The sequence below is a fragment of the Nicotiana tomentosiformis genome, chromosome 3 (genome assembly GCF_000390325.3).
Source record: "Nicotiana tomentosiformis chromosome 3, ASM39032v3, whole genome shotgun sequence".
NCBI lineage: Eukaryota > Viridiplantae > Streptophyta > Magnoliopsida > Solanales > Solanaceae > Nicotiana > Nicotiana tomentosiformis.
In genome coordinates, this window is record NC_090814.1 from 110,734,795 (window position 1) to 110,743,356 (window position 8,562).

General features: G+C 41.5%; 1 pseudogene; it reads right to left on the bottom strand.

Moving 5' to 3' along the window:
• Window positions 1–380: 380 nt before the first annotated feature.
• Window positions 381–2,455, bottom strand: LOC104119094 (leucine-rich repeat receptor-like serine/threonine/tyrosine-protein kinase SOBIR1; annotated as a pseudogene).
• Window positions 2,456–8,562: the final 6,107 nt, after the last annotated feature.

Sequence of the window (8,562 nt, forward strand, 5' to 3'; positions counted from 1 at the left end):
CAACACACAACATACAATTCGCTCAACAAATTGGCTATACATTGCACTCCTTCCTCTCAGCATTTCCATACGATTTTCTGAGTTTATACTCCTTCGTTCTGCATTGTTTTTAACTTCAAACAAAGCAACTGTAAGTGTGATTTGCTACCGAACTTTGTGTTCGCTGAAACACTGGGGTTTGAAGTACCGCTACACCAGTGTGTTATTCGTTCTATCCTGGGAGGAAATAATCCATTACCTTGGGTACTAGGAGGGGATTAAATTCCTTAAGGAAACACTGTGAATTCAGTGGGCTCGAATTTATTATTGTTTCATAACGTTAACTTATATTTTGTAGAATTTTTATTTACAAATACAGTAATATTGGCGGGAATAACAGGTATCACAATATAGCGAGGACACTTCTGTAAAGAATAGAATACACAAGTACAATATCTCATATTGGAGATTTAACATAATACACAAGTACAATCTCTTATATTGGTGTTGTAACAGAGTACACAAGGACGCTCTCTTAGTTGCATAAGCAACTTTTATTTACAGTAAGTTATCCTCTACCTACTTAAGGCTTTATCTGAGTTAACATGCACCTAACATCCTTACTGTTAGGCCTCTACTTTGGATTATCCAGGGTGCAAAAGCAGGCAATCTTGAGAACCAAAAGCATTTGCTCCTCATACCCGTTACCCATCAACTTTGGATCAATTGCTCTTTTTGGATTCTCAAAAGTCATGACATTTCTCATCCATTTCACTAAACCCATCCCAGAAGCGGGCTCGAAGAGCTCATCCGAGGGAAACTTTCCCACAACTAGCACGCCTAGCAGCACCCCGAAGTTGTATATATCACACTTATCTGTGAACTTAATGGTCTGATAATATTCTGGTGCGATGTATCCTAAAGTTCCTACCACGTGTAAAGTTGAAACATGCGTAAGGAACTCTGGGACTGCTTTCGCAAGGCCAAAATCTGCAATTCTAGCTTCCATGTCATCATCAATAAGGACATTTACTGGCTTTAGATCCCTGTGAATTATACGCTGACTATGATTTACATGGAGATACTCAAGCCCAACAGCGATCCCGACTGCAATTCGATGGCGTGCCGACCAATCTATTTCTCGTGTCCCCTCTGTGACTTGTTGGGTGGCATCCTGTAAGCTCCCATTTTTCATGTACTCATAGACCAAGTAATGGCAGTCAGGTCTTGGCATACGTGCTAGTAGAGGAAGCAAATTCCTGTGTCTTATTTGACCTATAATCTTAATTTTTGATTTAATTTGGCACATTTTAATATTCAAAGCCTTGCTATCTTTCTCAATGAGTTCTGCAGCATCCTTCGGAGGTTCTACGATCTTCTTTGTAGCAATAATCTTTCCGTTACTTCCCGGTAACTCAGCTTTATAACTTCTCCACATCCACCTTTTCCAATTTTTTCCATTGATGCCAATCCGTCTACGTTCTCCAAAAATGCCAAGTCCTCGCCTTTCTTAATCAATGGACTGAAAATCGTTACACCTGAATCATCCCTGCTCCCTTAGATGAAAATCATAACCACCTTGAAGAGCAAGTAGAAGACCACCGCAGATAAGGCCCCTGCAAAAGATCCAGCCAGGAATCCAAGAATCCATACGCTTACCTTCTTTTTTGTCTCGTTATGTTTGTGCGCTGGTACTACAATTGCACTAGGTCCTGGAGCTGGGGCATTTTCTGAATAGGATTGTGGTGCCATTGCAGATTTGTGAGTTGACCTTGTTAAGTTTTCAGCAAGAATGTAACGCTTAGGAACATAATCTTTTCGATTCAAGTCTATTGATAAGTGCTCAATTTGACTCATGAAAGGCACCGGGCCTTCAAGAAAACTATTCCCAGAGATTTCTGAAAGATTTCAAGGATTGAGGTATTTTGCCAGTGAACATGTTATCAGCAAGGGACATTTTTTCAAGGTTGGGAAAGTATTTCAAGAAATTGAGGTTCCCTGATAACTCATTAGAAGAGAGATCAAGGATTCGAAGGCGGACAAGAGATGATAATTCAGATGGGACTTCGCCAGAAAACTGGTTGTTTTGAAGGTTCAAGATTTCCAATTTCCGACAGTCAACAATTTGAGTTGGGATTCTGTCAAAGAGGTTGTTGTTTTGAAGGGACAACTCTTTGAGCTCAGAAAGCTTGCCAATGGCAGGAGATAGAGTTCCCCTCAGTTCATAGGACTTGAAAACGACCCTTGTGACTCTAAGCACGAATGAATTGTTTGTGAGTCGTCGTTCACATGATATTCCAACAGAGTTGCATGGGTTCTCTATAGCACTACGTTGTCCGGGGATGTCTAAGCCTTTTTGGACAAGCAAAAGAGCACTATAATCTGGTGAGTAAAGGTTGAGTCTTGCTTGAACAAGAAGGGTAAGAGTGAAGAGAGACAGAAGAGATAGGTGAGTAAGGGAGGTAGTGAAGGCCATTGGGTGGCAGTTTCCGCCAGTTTTATGGTGGAATTTGTACTGTTGTGCTTGTGCTGTGGGATGTATATTGTTTGGTGGGTTCTATAAAAGGATAGGTTGGTATTTATTTAAGGTAATAATAAGCAGAACAAGACTTCATAAGTCAAACTGGGACCGTGTGGAAAACTTGAGGCTCTCAGGGCCGCCAATAGATTTAATTTCTTTTGCTCATGAGTTGACTAGTGAAATTCCTCATTTGCCATTTGCATAACCCAATAATTGGGGACAAAATTGTTTTATTCCTTTTCCTGATTTTTCTTGTGTGTTGCCTATTAAAATGTTTAACTGCATTTTGGTTAAACTTGTTAACAGAAACTTATTCATGTTTGAAATCTTAAACTTTCAATATTATATATAAGCATTTCATGTAATTTATCATTTTTATTGTTTCATAACAATTAGTCTTTATTATGCACGTATATTACAGGTGAATAAAGAAAATAAAAGTACATACCTTGTACATGTATTTCATTTTAATTAATATAAAATCAAAGAAAATAAAACAAATAAAGATATTTATAATATTTGTGTAAGTTCGATGCATATTCTGTAAAATAACATAACTTTACACAGGTGTGGCTCCTTTGAGCAATAAATAGAAAACTGTTCTATTATATATGTCACACTTAGTATAAGCGAAGTGATGCCAATGCCATGTAACTTTGGCTTTTAAGACTGTAAATTTCAGCATTTGGGTTTATAGTATTTATGCAAGTTATTTTATGCTTTGGATAGTTCATTAAGAACTTTAGCTCAAAAATATGCAATTGGCCGCTCTCTCTATCATAATATGAACATGAAGCTCTGATTGAAGTATTCTGAATTATAATTTAAGAGACTGAAATCGAAAGTGAGGTAAATAATGATTACTTAAAAAATTGAAAGGGTTATCCAGGAATATAGGATGGAGTGAAACTAACACACACTTACAAGACCATGTTGGTCCCAATTAACCTCTACATAGATTAGATGTATGACTTGTGTACAACTAATTCAAACTTTTAAGTGGAAAAAAGTGCGTACATAATTCTCCTTCCATCGTTCATAGTCTTAGTTGTTAACTTCAAGTTTACGTAAGACTAGTCCAGAATATCCCTACTTTTCTTTTGCGGTTTAACATCCAAATGAATATTTAGGAATTCCCTAAGCTTGTTTACCTAAAGTGTTTATTGAGTATGCTTAATTCAGGTCGGTTTGATTCTAAAAACAAGTCTCCTATGAAGACTCTTGAAATGTTCAGTTTTTTATTTGCATATAAACATATTATAATATTTTTTGTATTGTTTGCTATATAAAATAGAGTATTAGAATCGTACGACTCTTAAGTACAATTTATTCATTATGTTTACCCGAAAAATCGGATAACGTTAAATTTAGATATGGTTCTAAGGGTATGCAAATTTCTTTTAATACAAAAATGACAATACAGGTATTTTAGCTAATAAATGGGAATGATGAACAAGAATACTGAATGAGTTGAAAAACAAGCACAATGAAATCTCAATGTATCTTGGGAGGATCCCCATCTATTGTAGTCTATCTCCCTTTTTATAGTCGAGCTCGATTCTGCCTTGGGGCATAGATATTCGGGGCCTGTGTCAATCGGCGTTGCCCCGTAGTTCGATTCGGATACGGGCTCGATAATGATATCGAGTTTTGCCGTTGATTGGTCTTATAGCTCGAAGCTCGACGCCCCTACTTCGGAATTCGTCCGAGCTTGTCATGTGGATACCCTTCGATTGAAACGTCATTGTCTCGACCGGTCTTTATGACTGAGAATCAGTTTTTACCGTACACAAATAGTCCCCTCGTTTTTCGAAAAGGATGTGGCGAGGAACGATATGATTTCCCTGCGGCTCGATCAAATTTATGCTGATGTTTCTATCGAACCCAATCTTGACGTACGTGATAGCTGTCCCATCGGCTCGATTTTACCGAAGCATTTAATGTGTGTCAGACGGTGGTCGGCCACCGCTGATACCGAACCGTCATGCCTTAGTCTATAAATAGTCTTTCCATACAACCTTTTCCACTTTTGCGCCTTCTCTTCTTCCAAATTTTCCTATTTATCCTCTCTATTTCGCTGCTACAGGGTCGCCCATACCAGAATTTTGGTGCTGTCTACTTCTTCACCTTCCTTTGCACTCTTTCCTTTTATATCAATGGCGAAAACTTCTAAAACCGTACCTCACGGTCGTTTGATGATAAGGCGCCGGTGAAGCCGTCCGTTCATGAATATGTTCCTGGCCCGTGCACTTTGAAGATCGATTTTAAGGTGGAGAACCCTTCCTCCGTTCCGGGTCGATGTGAGCACGTATCGATGTATACGTGCTCCATAACGGAGGATCACCTCGAGGCCGTCAGAAAAGACTACAACTGGATTCCGAGGTCGTGTTGCAAATTCTATCTTTCGATGAGAGTGTCACCACTTACGTGGAGGGATTTTTAAGTATTTATACTTATCCCTTCACACTGGGACCCGTCGACCCGGTGATTATTGATTTCTGCAAAAGGTATCAAGTCACCCTTGGCCAAATTCATCCCTCTTTATGGTGTATAGTGATCTCATTGCGCTTCTTCTCTATCAAAGCCGGGGGGTTGGATTTTTCTCTGAACCGCCTCATATGACTGTATCGGCCTCAGATCTTTCGATGACTAATTAGACTTCATCGTCGGGCAACGAAGGCTTTGATGTCGAGCATCGATGAAGACAAGGATCCGGGTTGGATGGGTCGTTATATTCGAGTAAGGACCCGTGATCTTATTCCGGAGGAGAAGATGTCGTTCCCTGAAGAATGGAATTTTGACCACAAGTGATTCTTGTCCACTTTTCATGTCCTTTTCCGATTTTTTCTGACATCCTTTTCTAATGTCCAGCTGCCCCTTGGATGCCACAAGCGGTGCCGGACCTCGAGGACTGAGTTCGGAAGTTAGCCTTGACCTCCTCTTATGCCGAGCGCGCTTGGCGTGATTTGGCAAAAGGCAGATGGGAGGCCAAGAACCATGGTGAGGTTTGCTTCTTGTTTCCTTCGAAGTATTCTTTGCATTCTATTTGTTACCGATTTCCTTTTGTGTGGATGTAACCAGGGATGCCGCTTTGAGGCCTTCGATCCGTGAAAAAGGAAACAAGTCCCCAGTCTCTAAACAGGGGAAAGATAAGAAGCGAAGAGCTTCCTCTCGGTCAGAGGACCCCAAGCCAAAAATTCGAAGGGTGAGGAAAAAAGCAATTGCCCTTTTGATTGACTCGGTCCAACGATTGAGAGGAGAAGAAGAATAAAAAGAAGGCTCCTCGGCTTTGGTAGTCCGATCTACGGAGGCCATCGAGGTTGCTAGTGCTCCCGAGCCGATGGCGGATGTGCCTGTCGGGGTTGGTTCCGAAGACCAGAGTCTCGACCGGAGTACTCCAAGTGATTTGCTCGGGGCTATGACAATGGGTCATTCACGTTCTCTTCCATCTTTTTCTGAGGAGGCGTTGAAGGAAGCTCGAGAGTTGAAGACTCCCGATATCGGCGCAGGCTCTGGTTCAGGGGATCCTTTTAGGGATTATTTTACTGGAGTCGATGATGGTTCCGATATCGGTGACGCTTCTCTTTTATTAGAGGAGGCTCAGCGTTTCATTACTCGGGTAATGATTCTTCCATACTTGGTTTCTTTGTTCTTTTCCATACTTGACTCGTGTTTCTTACTGTGTAGGCCATTAGTAGGTTTCGAGTCGATCTTAGCCAGTGTGAGGCCAAGCTCCGGAAGGTCTCAGGTGAGAGAGATGCCCTGCGGCTTCTTTGCAGCCAAAAGGACGAGGCTATAAAGGATCTCCAAGCGGATTTGGCTAAGGTCCGTGAAGAAGGGGTCGAGCTCGATAAGCAGGTGAGCCTCGTTCTGTTAAAGTTTATGGGTCTGACTCAATTGTGGAAGTTAACCCTTCGTTGTCTCAGTTGCAGCAAAAGATAAAAAAGATCGGGTTACTTCGAGAAGAAGTCGATCAAATCCGAGCTGAATGCAATCGGTGGAAGGAGACCCTCGACCGCCTGGCAGCGAAAAAAGAAACCATCTTAACAAAATTATTATCGGCCGACGTTCAACTCCGAAGTGTTAAGCAAAAGGAGTCGGTTCAAGCTAAGAAGATCGATGTGCTTAAAACACGACTTGTTGAGGCTAAGGCGGAGGTTGAGTCGTCGAAAGTCTTGGCAGATAAGTCCATTACTGTATATCGGGCTGATGCTGAGGCTGCTCATATGGAGGCCCGGGAAGCGGCGACGACCGCCGATGCTCGAGCTCATTGGGTTGCCAAACTTGCTAAGTGTAGGTCTCAGAGGGAGACCTTCGAGGAGATACACGCTCGAGGTTTCGACCTTACCGAAGAGGTAAAAAAAGGCAAAAGAGCTCGAAGCGGAAGCTGAAGCCTTGGCTTATGATGATGATGATGATGATGATGATGATGATAGTAGCAAAAGTGGATCCGAGGACGGGGAAGAGCTCGACCAGGAAGCTTAGTTTCTAATTCTTCATGTTTGTAAATTAATCACGTAGGCAATTTTGTATATATATATATATATATATATATATATATATATATATATATATATATATATATATATATATATATATATATAATGAGGTCGTCTCGTTTTTGTTTTGTGAAGACTTTTAATCGAATGTTGACATCGTAGTCTCTCTGATCGATCAGATTTGTAGCCACTATGTTTTCTTGTTGAGTCGATGATTCAAACTTTGAAGGAACATAATTCATAGGTGTAATGTAATGGTTGAGTTAACGTAAACTCAGAGTAAAAGTAGCTTATTAGCCGTCGAGTGAATGTTTTGAACTCGAGATAATGCTTTTCATAGGCGTAGTGGTCGAGTGAGTGTTTGCTCGAACTCGTGATAATAGTAGCACATAGGCTTAATAGTCGAGTGATTATTTCGAACTCGAAATAAAGGTAGCCCGTAGGCTCGGCAGTCGAGCGAATGATTCGAACTCGATGCAATGTAGCCCGTAGGCGTAATAGTTGAATTATCCTGTGGGCTTTAATGGTCGAGTGAGTGATTGCTCGAACTCGAAATAAAGGTAGCCCATAGGCTCCGCAGTCGAGCAAATGATTCGAACTCGATGCAATATAGACCGTAGGCGTAATAGTTGAATTAGCCCGTGGGCTTTAATAGTCGAGTGAGTGATTGCTCGAACTCGAAATAAAGGTAGCCCGTAGGCTCGACAGCCGAGCGAATGATTCGAACTCAATGCAATGTAGCCCATAGGCGTAATAGTTGAATTAGCCCGTGGGCTTTAATGGTCGAGTGAGTGATTGCTCGAACTCAAAATAAAGGTAGCCCATAGGCTCGGTAGTCGAGCAAATGATTCAACCTCGATGCAATGTAGCCCGCAGGCGTAATAGTTGAATTAGCCCGTGGGCTTTAATGGTCGAGTGAGTGATTGCTCGAACTCGAAATAAATGTAGCCCGTAGGCTCGGCAGTCGAGCGAATGATTCGAACTCCATGCAATGTAGCCCATAGGCGTAATAGTTGAATTAGCCCGTGGGCTTTAATGGTCGAGTGAGTGATTGCTCGAACTCGAAATAAAGGTAGCCCGTAGGCTCGGCAGTCGAGCGAGTGATTCGAACTCGATCCTGTTCGCATAATAAATCTTGAACATAGAATATCGGTAAAGAAGAGAGCTTTCTTTGCAAGTCATTACACATGGGTTCATGTTTTGCGTCTGGGCTCGGGCCAACTACATAAGCTTGGTTCGTTTTGATCACTTGGCCCTTACAACATTTCCCGTTGAGACACTGTTTGTCATGAAATAACGAAGTAACTTCCTTTGCACCGAACTTGATAATCCTCAGATACTCAGCAGTAGTATCGTTTCCGCTATATGGATGGTATCGATCCCTGGTCGACTTTTGCTTTTTCGTAACGGACCTAGAAATCAACTGGTCATCTTCAACTCTTATCTTGGATTGATATCGATTCTGTACATCGGTCTAAGTAATAACTGGGTACTCGATCAGATTTTGCTTCAACCGCCGTGAAGCCATCGAGCTCCGCTCGTTTAGACCTTGAGTAAAAGCTT